Here is a 13,419-nt window from a genome sequence, read left to right on the forward strand (position 1 = left end):
TCAAGTCATGATCCCATGATCTACATGATCTCTACCATTCTTTATTTCTATGACATTTATGATGTGAATAATCAGTGAAATGAAAAAAAAAAAAAAAAGAAAGCAGCATAGAGAGAATGATAAGACTTAGATAATTTATGCACTAGATAGCCAGTTCTCAAGTCATTGAGACATGATGGTTTGGGTACTCTAATCCATTTTGTGAGTAAGAGGACTCTAGACCCCTCCAGGTAAAAGTCCAGACTCCTTAATGGAACAGGCAAATCTTGCCTCTCTCCAGACTCATCAGCCATCCCTGTTTCTTCTCAGCACACACCTTTTCTTCCAGGTCCTTAGGTGTGTACTACTCCCCCATATACTTTACACACACTGCTTGTTCTCTGCTTTGAAGGTGTCTTTTAGTTTTTTGTAATGCATTTAAAGTGTCTTCTTTGCATAGATTTCCCAGAACTTCCCAACCAGATTTTATCCATCCTTCCTTTGTGAAAAGCACTCTTCTAGGAACAGAGAGAAAAAGAGGCCACATTGGTTTTTTTCTTCAAAAAAATTTTAAAAATTTAAATGATGATAAAATAAACATAACATAAAATTTACAATTTTAACATATTTAAGTGTACAGTTCAGTAGTGTTAAGTATATTCACATTGTCATGCACTCAATTCCAGAACTTTTTCATCTTGCAAAACTGAAACTCTGTGTTAAGTAAACAACTCTCCACTTGGCAACCACCATTCTATTTTCTCTCTCTATGAATCTGACTACTCTAGGTACCACATATAAGTGGAATTATATAGTATTTGTCTTTTTGTAACTGGCTTATTTCACTTAGCATAAGGTCCTCAAGGTTCATCCATGTTGTAGTATGTGTCAGAATTTCTCTTAAGACTGAACAGTATTCCATCGGTGTATATACAACACATTTTGCTATCTGTTGTTAGAGATTTGGGCTGCTTCCACCTTTGGGCTATTGTGCATAATGCTACTGTGAACACTGATATACAAATATCTCTTTGAGACTATGCTTTCAATTCTTTTGGATATATATCCAGAAGCGAAATTGCTGGATCAAATGATAATTCTATTTTTAACTTTTGAGGAACCACCATACTATTTCTGTAGCAGCTGAACCATTTTATGTTCCCACAAAGAGTACATAGGCTTTCAATTTCTTCACTATGTTATTTTCTCTTTTTAAAATTTGTTTTATTTATTTATTTATTTATTTATTTATTTATTTATTTATTTTATTTTTTTTTTGAGACAGAATCTCGCTCTGTCGCCCAAGCTGGAGTGCAGTGGTGCAGTCTCAGCTCACTGCAAGCTCCGCCTCCCGGGTTCATGCCATTCTCCTGCCTCAGCCTCCCGAGCAGCTGGGACTACAGGCGCCCACCACCACGTCAGCTAATTTTTTGTATTTTTCAGTAGAGACGGGGTTTCACCATGTTAGCCAGGATGATCTCGATCTCCTGACCTCGTGATCCGCCCGCCTCGGCCTCCCAAGGTGCTGGGATTACAGGCGTGAGCCACCGCGCCCGGCTATTTTTTGTTTTTAATAACAGCCATTCAAATGAGTATAAGGTGCTATATCACTGTGGTTTTGATTTGCATTTTCCTAATGATTAGTGATTTGGGGTATCTTTGCATATTCTTAATGGCCGTTTGTATATATTCTTTGGAGAAATAACTATTCAAGTTGTTGCCAATTTATTAATTAGATTATTTGTTTTTTTGTTGTTGAGTTGCGGGAGTTCTTTATATATTCTGAATATTAAACTCTCTATCAGATATATGATTTATGAATACTTTCACCCAAAAGTTTGCCTTTTCACTCTTTTGATTGTGTCCCTTTGTGCAAAGAAGTTTTAATTTTGATGTAGTCCAATTTACCTATTTTTACCTTTATTGTTTCTTCTTTTGGTGTAATATCCAAGAAATCATTGCCAAATTAATGTCACGAAGCTCTTCTCCTATGTTTTCTTTGGAAAGTTTTATAGTTTTAGGTCTTATATTTACATCTTTGATTCATTTTGTGTTAATTTTTATATATAGAGTATCACATAAAGGTCTAAATTTTTTTTTTTTAACATGTAGATATCCAATTTTTCCAGCACCATTTGTGGAAAAGATTGTCCTCTCCTTATTAAGTGTTCTTGGCACCTTTGTTAAAAATCATTTGAGTATATATGTGAAGGTTTATTTCTGGGCTTTTAATTCTATTCAGTTGGTCTATATATCTGTCTCTCGGGCAGTGCTGCACTGTTTTGATTCCTGTAGCTTTGTAATACATATTGAAATCAAGAAGTATGAAACTTCCAACTTTGTTCCTTTTTAAGATTGCTTTGGCTATTTGGGGACTTTGAAGATTCCGTAAAAATCTTAGGATGGATTTTTCTACTTTTTCCAAAAATTATCATTGTGATTTTGATATGAATTAACATCTTAACAATATTAAGTCTTCCAATCCATGAAAATGGAAATTCTTTCCATTTATTTGTGTCTTTTGGAAACACCTCTTTTGAACCAGCAACCAGGGGCTTTATATATATTATTTCAGATCTCATTCACCCCTAATGTCCTCTTGGATTAGTATTTAGAAACAACGCCAGGAAAAGTTCTACTTTCGTGAGGACTTGAAATGTTCTTTTTTCATCATTCTGCCACACAAAGAAGAGAAATCACTTAACTGCCCAAGTTTCCTTTTTCTACTTGTTTCTTGGAAAGATGAACTCAGTTTTTAATAGTTATATGTGACCTATAATTTAACAATTATGGAGGTCTATATATTTGTATTCTTACCTTCACTCAGGTCTTAAATGTCTACTGTAATTTATGCTTTCTCTGGCTCTCATATGTATTTTTTTACTTTATTGTGTACATTTTATAAACTGCTTTAAATCCTTTATTATGTAAAATATGGCTATAAAAGAATATTTTTTAAAATTAAAGATATATATTATCACTAAATTTATAGGTGAGGAAATTTAAGTTTAGAATGAATAAGTAACTTCAATAGATCATATAGCTCATAAGTGGCAGAATTAGAATTCAAATCTAGATCTTTGATTGCAAAGCCCAAGCATCCAATCCTACTCTGCGACAATGAGATTGATAACTGGATAGACAGATATGGCCATAAATAACTCTCATACCAGCCAGGAATGACAAGGACTGCAATAAGGAGTTTTGAGGGGATGTTAAGGTAGAGAAGGGGATGCAAGGTTTCTTAGAACAGATGAGATTCCAAATCAAATGATCTAAATAGATATTAATGCATGGAAGCAAGAACTTTTCAAAGAGGGTTTTAGGACTGATTTCATTGTTGGGTTAAAAAATCGAAGGTATTGTGTATAAGGTTCTTGTTATATACTTATCTAATCCTTATGAGATTGACATATACTGATGTTCACTCAGCATTTGTTTCTCTGGGGAACCATCTTTCCCCATTCCAGGAGATTTAGTAAAGAATGACCTCACACCACCCCTTTTCAGTCCTAGTTCTGACTCCTCCATCGCAGTAGGAGATAAGCTAGGCCCAAGGTAGGCCAAGTAAAGCCTTCTTGGAACTTTTTCAAAGGAACTTTTTTGAAAGATGCTGTCTTCCATTGGTCATTAACTATAAGAATGATATAAACTGGAGGCACCTGCAGGTGTTTATGCTGATCCAATGGAAGTAGGGGAGAATGTGATAAACCTGCAAAGAGTAGAAGAGCAGAGAAAGAAAGAACCCTGCTGACACTTTTTGAGCATCTCTGTCTCTAGCCAGAACAAATGCTGGATATTCCTTTAAGATTTTAGTTGTCAGAGCAAATAAATTTCTTTTTCTACTTATATTATTTTTTATTTTATTTTATTTATTTATTTTTTTGAGATGGAGTCTAGCTCTGTCACCCAGGCTGGAGTGCAGTGGTGTGATCTCAGCTCACTGAGATCTCCACCTCCCGGTTTCAAGCAATTCTCCTGTCTTACCCTCCCCAGTAGCTGGAATAACAGGCATATGCTACAACGCCTGGCTAATTTTTGTATTTTTAGTAGAGACAGAGTTTCACCATATTGGTCAGGCTAGTCTCGAACTCCTCACCTCAGGTGACCCACCTGCCTCAGCCTCCCTAACTGCTGGGATTAGAGGCACTCTAATCCCACTGCACTCAGCCTACTTGAATTATTTTAAACTGAACGTCTTCCACCTAAAGCCAAAAGAGAACCACCAAGATGGATTACAATAAGAGTATGGGCTACAGCTTGTTAGATATTGTATATCTTCTTTGGAGGATACCTATTCAAGCTCTTTGCCAATTTACTAATTAGATTATTTGGGTTTTGTCATCATTCACATAATCATTTACTATTCTAGTGTGTTTTGGGAAAACTCCTCCAATTCTCTGCTCCTTGGTTCCCTTTTGTATCCATGGAGTCATAGGATTCTTGTGAGGATTGGATGAGAAACTGCATGCAAATGCTAGATCAGAGCCTGGGATAAATGATTGCCCTAAACATGTAAACGCTTAAAAATACTCAGCAACTTTATGAGGGGCAGGAATACTATCTTTACTTTATGAATGAGAAAAGTGAGGCTCAGCAGGGATAAAGGGACTTACCAGATGTCCCACAGTTAATGTGTTAGATCTTGGGTAAAAGTCTCCATGTGGACATCCAGCTGACTGGATGCTTCTGTTCTACTCGTGGAACTGCTGTTTCCTGGCAGCAGAAAGAAGCGTGAAGGAGAGAAGCTCATTCCCTCCAGCTGTCTTCCAGCTTGCTGAGCTCTGTGTAGTATCCTTCCCTACCCTCTTCCCCCACTGAAAGGCCCCTTCAGACCTATCACCCTGTAGGGAGAGACTCAAACAGCTGCAAAGAAGGTAGGATGCTAGGTTATATTTGTTCAGGTGGATACAATAGCATCACACTAGCATGGAGCTCAAATATTGACCCATAATTCTTCAGGCATCTTTGTATTTAAATCATAGCCCTGTCAAGCTCACATTTGATATGCACTAATTAATTCTCCCTGTGAATTGTACTGGATTCTCTTCTCTGTGGTGGTGGTGGTGTGTGCAGAGACAGAGAAAAATTCCAATAAATTGAAGTGATCAAAAATAAGCATCCACCAGTGTCAAACTTAGTACTTGGCTCTCTGTGGCTGATGAGTACCTCCTGGATGAGAGGGGTGGGAAAAATTTACTAGACAAATATGAGTCATTTATGAGGAAATCATCTACACCAAAAGAAGCTATTTTTTTTATTATCCTTCAAAACTAGGATCACAATCTGTGTTGAAATGGTAAAGTCAAACGTAATGTGGAAATTCATATTTTGCTCCTAAAAATTCTGATCCTATCCTTTTTTCTTCCATTCAAAGTAGTATGGACATTGCTGCCAAGATATAGATAGGATTTGACTGAGGTGTAGGGAAATGTTAGGTTATTTAAAGTCAAAAATTCACAGATTTTGCCATAAACAGAATTTATTAATATCCCTTCATATAATATGAAAAAAATTTCTGGTTTGATTAGAGAAGTTAATAAAAGTGGGTGAGCGTTAGATTATCCTTGTAATTATACTTATGGATGAGACTACAGTGCAATGTCAATGGAAGTGGGAATTAAAAACCAGTTGCAAGATTACTCCTTATAGAAGAAAGGGAATTGATCAAAGTTTGGCCAACTAGAGAACAGAGCAGGCTGTGAGGAAGACAGAGTTACACTAAGACACTCCTCTTACGTTTGCCTTGAGAGAGAAAGAAATAAGGAGAGAAAGAGAACGTTTGATTTGACTTTAGACCAATCTGGGATTGAATCTGTTCTCTGCAGTTTCACATTGTGTGACCTTGGGCAAGCCATGCCACCTCTCTGAGCCTCAGTTTCCTTGTTTATTGAATGGGAAATACATTCTCCCTAAAGGATTCTTGTGAGGATCATAAATTTTGTGTGTAAAGTGCCCTCTCCTAGCTCTACTCAATTCTAACTTTCTCTTGTTTCTTCTATCACTTCTTCCTTCCCTTTCCCAACACATTCTACATTCTACTTCTTGCCTCCATTGTGACATTCATTTGAAATTGTTATGAGTTATGCCACATGGTAATATACTGCTTTAGGGATGTTTATGTTTAAATTAAAACCTTTCTTCTAGGACTGTGCAAATCACAGCAAAGAAAATACAGACAACAATAGGCTTATCACTTATGAGAGATACAGCTAATTGACCATCAAAATTCATGCTTCTCCTTTAATAGAATTAGAATAGAGTGGCCACTGGGAGATAGCTGCCAAGCCAAATAGCTATTATATTTCCCAGCACTCCCTACACTTAGATGGTGCCATGTGATTAGTTCTCACCCAAAAAAAGTGTGAGCAGAAGAGATGTGTGTCACTTCAATGGCATGAAAATTAAAAAACAGACACAGCTTCACCACTTCCTCATTTCTTTCCTAATAGTTTGATGTGGGCAAGCTTGATGTCCTTGGAAGCCATGTGTTGAAGACACAAATAACCTATGCCCCTAAATCATCACTTGGAGGAAAGCCACCAACCAATTGGGAAAACCAAGTCTGAACTTGAATGAAAAATAACTTATATGAGTATATCTGAGCCATATACACTTTAGATTTCTTTGTTACAGTGGCCACTATTACCCTAACTCATATATCAGAATCGTCAAAGATGACTGTATCTATTTATGGAAGTGAGAGGTAGTGAAAATCAACACATTATAGACAGGATCTAATTATCTAGCTCTTGTGAATTGATTGGGGGTCTCTAAGAATAGATGGTCTCTAAGGTCTCAGCATCCTACATGAATAACACCAATATCACATATTTAATAAATGTTTGCTATGTTGCAGACTCTGTGCTGAGCACTTTATGTCATTTTATTTTCTTTGGACCTTGCAACAACCCTATGAGGTATCCTCATTTAAAGATAAGAAGGTTTGATGGCTACTGGTGAGTATAGGAAACTTGTAAGGTCAGGCAATCCACAAGGAGTACATTTTCATCCAATTTTGTCAGACTCTAGAGCTTGAGTTTCTCATCGTTGAACTATACTGCCTTCCAAAATCTGCAAGTACATGATTATAAGTGCACACTATATATATCATGCTTTTGTTCCAGGAATTACCCAGAAATTTGCCTATGAAATATTAGTTGGAAGACCAGTGAATGGCTCAATTTGTATTCCAACATTCGTTTAGGTTGTGCTTTGTTTCAGAAGAAGAAATGAGATAAGGGATATATCCTTATAATACTAATATAGCTTCTGCGATATATCAGGTACATGCATTACCAAGTCTTCTGAGGTTAGTATTGTTACTACCTTTTTACAGACAAGGAATATAAAAATTAGAGCTAAGTAAATGTTGGTTTGTATGGTCATTCTTTTTTAAACATATACTTATTTACTTTCCACTATGTTGCCAGGTACTATGCTGGCCACAGGAAATTCCAAAGTGAACACAACAAACATGGGCCCTAACGTTTCAGAACTTACGGTCTAGCAACTGCCTCATGAGGTAGCAAGCAACCTGCCATAGAGATTGATTTAGCAAAATTTGGATGTCTACATACCAGGGAGATTGTAAAGGAAGCTCTGACATTGGGCAGACATTGAGCTACATGATTTCCAGAGCCCCTTTTGCCCTGAGATATACATTATCTAGTTGGTTGAAAAGGATCACTGGAAGTGATTCAGGGAGAAGAAAAATAAACGACAGAGAAATAAGCTAGCAAGAGCAAGGAATTTTTCTATATCCAGAATCTGGCTTGTAATAATGATTCAATAAATGTCAGCTATCATCAATTACTATTTTTTTTATTATACTTTAAGTTCTAGGGTACATGTGCACAATGTACAGGTTTGTTACACATGTATACATGAGCCATGTTGGTGTGCTGCACCCATTAACTCGTCATTTACATTAGGTATATCTCCTAATGCTATCCTTCCCCCCTCCCCCTCCCCACAATAGGACCTGGTGTGTGATGTTCCCCTTCCTGTGTCCAAGTGATTTCATTGTTCAATTCCCACCTGTGAGTGAGAACATGCGGTATTTGGTTTTCTGTTCTTGCGATAATTTGCTGAGAATGATGGTTTCCAGCTGCATCCATGTCCCTACAAAGGACACAAACTCATCCTTTTTTATGGCTGCATAGTATTCCATGGTGTATATGTGCCACATTTTCTTAATCCAGTCTGTCACTGATGGACATTTGGGTTGATTCCAAGTCTTTGGTATTGTGAATAGTGCCACAATAAACATCCGTGTGCATGTGTCTTTATAGCAACATGACCTATAATCATCAATTACTATTAAAACAATTTCTGCATCCTACGGAAAACTCCCAGTATTTCTTATCCAAACAGCAGGACTTTTTATAGCTCCCCAAAAGTAAAAGGAATCATTATTTATTAATTGGCTTCTGTCTTCCATATTACCTTGTTCTCTATGCCATATTACATATTTTTGCATATAATTCTTGCAGTAATTTTACAAGGTAGTGAATCAGTAAGAATAGGTTAAATTATTACTCAGTAACAAGTATTCCAGAAATCTAGGTGGCTTGAAACAACAAAGGTTTATTTCTTGCTCATGCTACATATTCATCATAGGTTGGCTGCCGACTCTATTCAATGTTATCTTTGTTTTCACTCTTGGACTCAGAGTGACAAGGAAGCTACTTAGGAACATTGAGATTGTCATGACAGAGAGGGAAGAGAAAATGGTAAAGCACACACTAACTCCCAAAGCTTCTACCTGGAAATGCTACACATTACTTCTGTCTATATTTTATTGGATGAAGCAAATCAGAGGTCCTTGCCTATGTTAATTGGGATGAATAATTGTGCCTAATGTGCCAAAAACGAGAAAATCAAATACTCATTAACAGTCCAGTACTAATGAGTGCTTTAGGAAGATGTTATTTATTATATTCAGTTTGCAGGTGAGGAAACTGAGGGTGTTTGTTTGTTTGTTTGTTTGTTAGATGGAATCTCACCCTGTTGCCAGGCTGGAGTATAGTGGTGCAATCTTGGCTCACTGAAACCTCTGCCTCCCAAATTCAAGCAATTTTCCTGCCAAGCCTCCCCAGTAGCTGGGACCATAGGTGCATGCCATCACACTCAGCTAATTTTTGTATTTTTAGTAGAGATGGGGTTTCACCATATTGGCCAGGATGGTCTCTATCTCCTGACCAACTGAGGTCTTTTGTTGGAGGAGGGAGGATCAGCTTTGATCCTTCAGGAACACAGGACACTGACGGCCCCTTCCTCAATTGTGACCTCCCTTTCCTTGGACTCACACAGCCAATTCTTCTCAGGTCTTTCCTCTGACATCTCTGGCCACTCCTTAGTGCCCTCTATAGGCTCTACCTCTTTTTCTGTCCCTTAACTGATAGTGTTCTAGGGGACTGAATTTAAGTGTATTTCTATTCTCACTTTATCTATTCTATCTGGGGAGTATCATTACTCTCCTCTTTTTGATTACCTCTATAGATTGATGCCTCCTACAATAACAGATTAAGCCCAGGCCTAACTTCTGCACTATGGGAATATAGACTCAATTGTCTCTCAGACACCATTGCTTGGATGTTTTATAGAGATTGCAAACTTACTGTTTTTGCAAAAATTAAAAATCCACGAATAGGTTTGGTAAATTCTACCTGGGGGTATCTGAGGAATGGAACTTTTCTTCAAGTTAGTCTGAAAGGCTGGGCATGGTGGCTCATCCGTGTAATCCCAGCACTCTGGGAGGCCAAGACAGGAGGATTGCTTGAGCCCAGGAGTTCAAGACCAGCCTGAGCAACATAGGGAGACCGACCCTCTACAAAAACAAAAACAAAACAAAACAAATGCTCTCAAAGCTTGTCTTTTGGGTTATTATTAGAGTTATGCAAGCATTTTTTCTCACTCTGGCTTTCTTTGAGAAGGGATTTTCTCTTTGCATGAATCTGGCCTTTCTCTGCCCCTTCTCAGGGGGAATTAAAGTACTTTTTCTGGCTGACAAATTTGGAAACAATAACTAGGTGCGCTCACTCAGATCCATCTTCATTCTCTCTCAGGAGAGGTCTATCTGCAGAGAGCATTTGTTCCTCTCTGTTTACTCATTCCTTAGGTCTTACCTGGCAGGTATCAGGTAAGGCAATTCAGGAATACCTTGGACTGGTGGGCTTGTCTGTCCAGTTCTAGAGTTAGATATTTGCAAGTCACTTGGCTAAGGGACCTAAGGCCACATCCTCCAACTTGGCCTCTAGCAGTAATATAGTTGACACTTTGGTCTCTCTCTTTACTGTTATTTATTTTTCAATTTTTCCAAAACCTAGGAAGGGAAAAATTTATTTATTTGGGGTTCACTGAATGCAGTTTAAAGACATAGGACTAGGGCTTCAGCCCTGGTTTAATTTTTTTAACTCGGGGATATGGCCAAACTTTGTTTCTGTTGTAGGATACAAATACCCACAAATATCTACCTTATATTCCTGATAAGCCTGATAAAAGTATGAAGTGCTGTATACATTGCAATTATGTGGTAAACTATTGCACATAAATTATTATTTATGTAGTAATATTTATTGAGCACCTCTACTCCCAGTTTGAAGAATAGAAACAAAAGAAACAGTCTCTGTCCTCAGGGTTTTATGGACTCTTGGGAAGCCAGGGAAGCAAAGGGAGAATGACAATACTGTGTCATCACAGATAAAGAAACACAGATGAGGGTGTGAGGTAGAGCATGGCAGAGGTTGAGTCCCAAGGAAATCTTAAAGAAGATGGTGCCTGAGCTAATTTTTCAAAGACGAGCGGAAGTCAGAGGCGTAGATTCAGGTGAGGGACAACACATAGTGATTAGAAAAACAGTGTGCACATATGTATAATAGAAGGCATGAGAAAAATTTTTAAAAAGCACTTTGAGGAACTGCAGGGGTTTGGTTTGACTGGACTGAGTGTGCCGGCTGGAAAGTGGCCAGACTTGGAGTTGAGGAGGTCAACAGTGGCTAGCCCACAACAGGCACATTACTTTAGGCTTATGATTAGGCAGTAAGGATTATATGGAAGAAAGGGATGGGCATACTGCCCCATGTGTATGTTGCTTCATTATTAGCCTATGGCTGGGAGAAGAGGTGAGAGTGGTGGGAGGGCCCAGCTGCGGCCTGTCTGTGCATGGAAGGCAGACAGGATCACCTTCAAGAAACAGGAAAGGGGCCCAGATTCCCCTCTATGCTGGCCAGTTTTAGTCTCCTTTCTATTCTCTCCCTAAACTGGTGCCTCAAGCTGATGCATGACGTTGTGTAAAGGGCCTTGCGAGAGTGAGAAGGGCGGCTCTGAAACCACCTTCTGATGGGGGAAATAAGAGTCCAACAATGATTAGTGATTTGCCTGAGTTCCCAGGGAACATAATTTCATAGTTTTCTGGGCCACAGGGAATTTTCGTTCTGTATTTAGGGAACACCATGTGGATTTTGGAGTAAGACTTCCTGGGTTTATATCCCAGCTCTCCTACTTACAAGCTGAGGGTTCTCAGGTATATTATTGTAGTCTTCGAGCCTCAAATTTTTAAGTCATAAATAGGTTTAGTAATGGTCTTAGCTTCATAGGGTTATTGTGAAGGTTAAATGGGTTAATATGTATAAGGCACTTAAAGCAATGCTTGGTCCCTAGTAAGATCTATGTAAATGTTATCTATCATCATTACTTTATTATTTCAATTAGGCCAGCCCAGCTCCTAACCAGACCATTCTTTGTGGATAAAGCTGTATCTTGCCTGCTTTTCATGGTTTGAACAAAGAATTAGGACTCTTTAATTGACTTTGGAAGAGTCTGTCAGAATCATGCATCTTCTCCCATCCACTCTCTAATTTCCTCTTAGGTAGCCTGGTCAGTTATTTCACACATATTGACTGTGCTATTCTCTGTGCCAGGACCTACATCTTTTGGATATATCTGTACAGAGATAAGTGAGACCCACTTGGTCTCTAACCTATAGGAACTTATGGCCTATAGGGGATGTTAGATTTGGAGGCAAATGGCTATAGCACAAAGTCCAAAGGAATGGATGCACACTTGAAGCACTGGGGGAAGTTCAGAGAAGAAAAGCTTACATATAGCTCAGGCATCATGAGAATCTTCAAAGAGAAAGTAGTCTCTGAACTGAGCCCTGAACAATGGGTAAGATACCAACAGGCCTGAGCATAGGGAAGGCAGGCAGAAGAAATACAGGTAGAATGTCCCAAACTTCCAAGCATCTCTTGGAGAATTCTGAGTAAGGAACTTCTCATGAAATCCTGTCCTATCTCCCTGACCCACTAAATCACCTTCGGGCATGTGCACACTGCTCCATCTCTGGATCTTATGTCTCTGTTCCAGTTTGTTTAAGCTTTTTGCAGTTTCATAGCACATACCTACAAGAAAAGGGAAGATAGAAAGAAAGCTAATACTTTTGAGTGCCTACTATGGGTCACTTATATCACCTTATTTAATTTTATAATCCTGTAAAATTTAAATCTGTAAAACCAGCATTACTATTATTTCACTTAAGAATAGAGGAAATCACAGCTCGGGAAAGGTAAGCAATTTGCCCAAGGACACATAGTGAGCTCATTCATTAAATAATTATCTACTGAATGTTAAGGGCAGAGGCAGGAATTGAACTCAGGGCACTTTGATTTTGAAGTCCTTATTCCTGTTAGTAGAGGACAGTGCTGCTTCTTTATAAACAGGAAATTCAATCAATGATGTCAGTGTTGAATCTGTTTGAGGTTTGGATTCCTTACCTAACTGCCAAACCTTCCTCTTTCTCCAGTGGACATTCTCTGCTCCAATATTTGCTGTTATCTCTGTGTCTAGTTTTGCAGAGAGTTATCAAGCCATAGCCCATAGAACTGCCGGGAACCTCAGAGACCACCTTGTCTGTGCCTGGTGTTTATGAAAAATGAGTCCAGAGAGGGTAACTGCCCAGTCCAAGACCACACAGTGATTTACAGCAGAGCTGGCATTAGAATCCTCATTTCGTCTGTGGCATTCAAAGCCACATTTGGTTCATTTTTCCAGGAAGCTCCCAGCTAGACCTGCAAAATATCTCAGCCTGTTGGTTTAAAAAGATTTTCTTTTTCACTCTTTTCATTGAACTGAAGTCCTGAAACAGATTGGACTGAACAACTGAGCAGTAGGGAGGCAAAGTAAACAGAATGGGTCCTTGGTGCCCCCGGCGTGTCTGTTGTCTGCAGCGACTCCTCACTGCCTGTGAGGCTGACAGACACAGCTGCTTCTTCACGGGGTTCTCAGACTCCTCCTGGTGTGTGAAGACACCCGCCATAGCAACGCTGGGACAGGAGAGCTGACAAGTGCCTGTCCTGGGGAACCCCAAATTATCCTTGAATGCATTTGTGTGCATGTGTACAAGGAATGTGTTGGGGGTGAACCTTCCCTCCCCACCCA

The sequence above is a fragment of the Macaca fascicularis genome, chromosome 1 (assembly GCF_037993035.2).
Source record: "Macaca fascicularis isolate 582-1 chromosome 1, T2T-MFA8v1.1".
NCBI classification, from domain to species: Eukaryota; Metazoa; Chordata; class Mammalia; order Primates; family Cercopithecidae; genus Macaca; species Macaca fascicularis.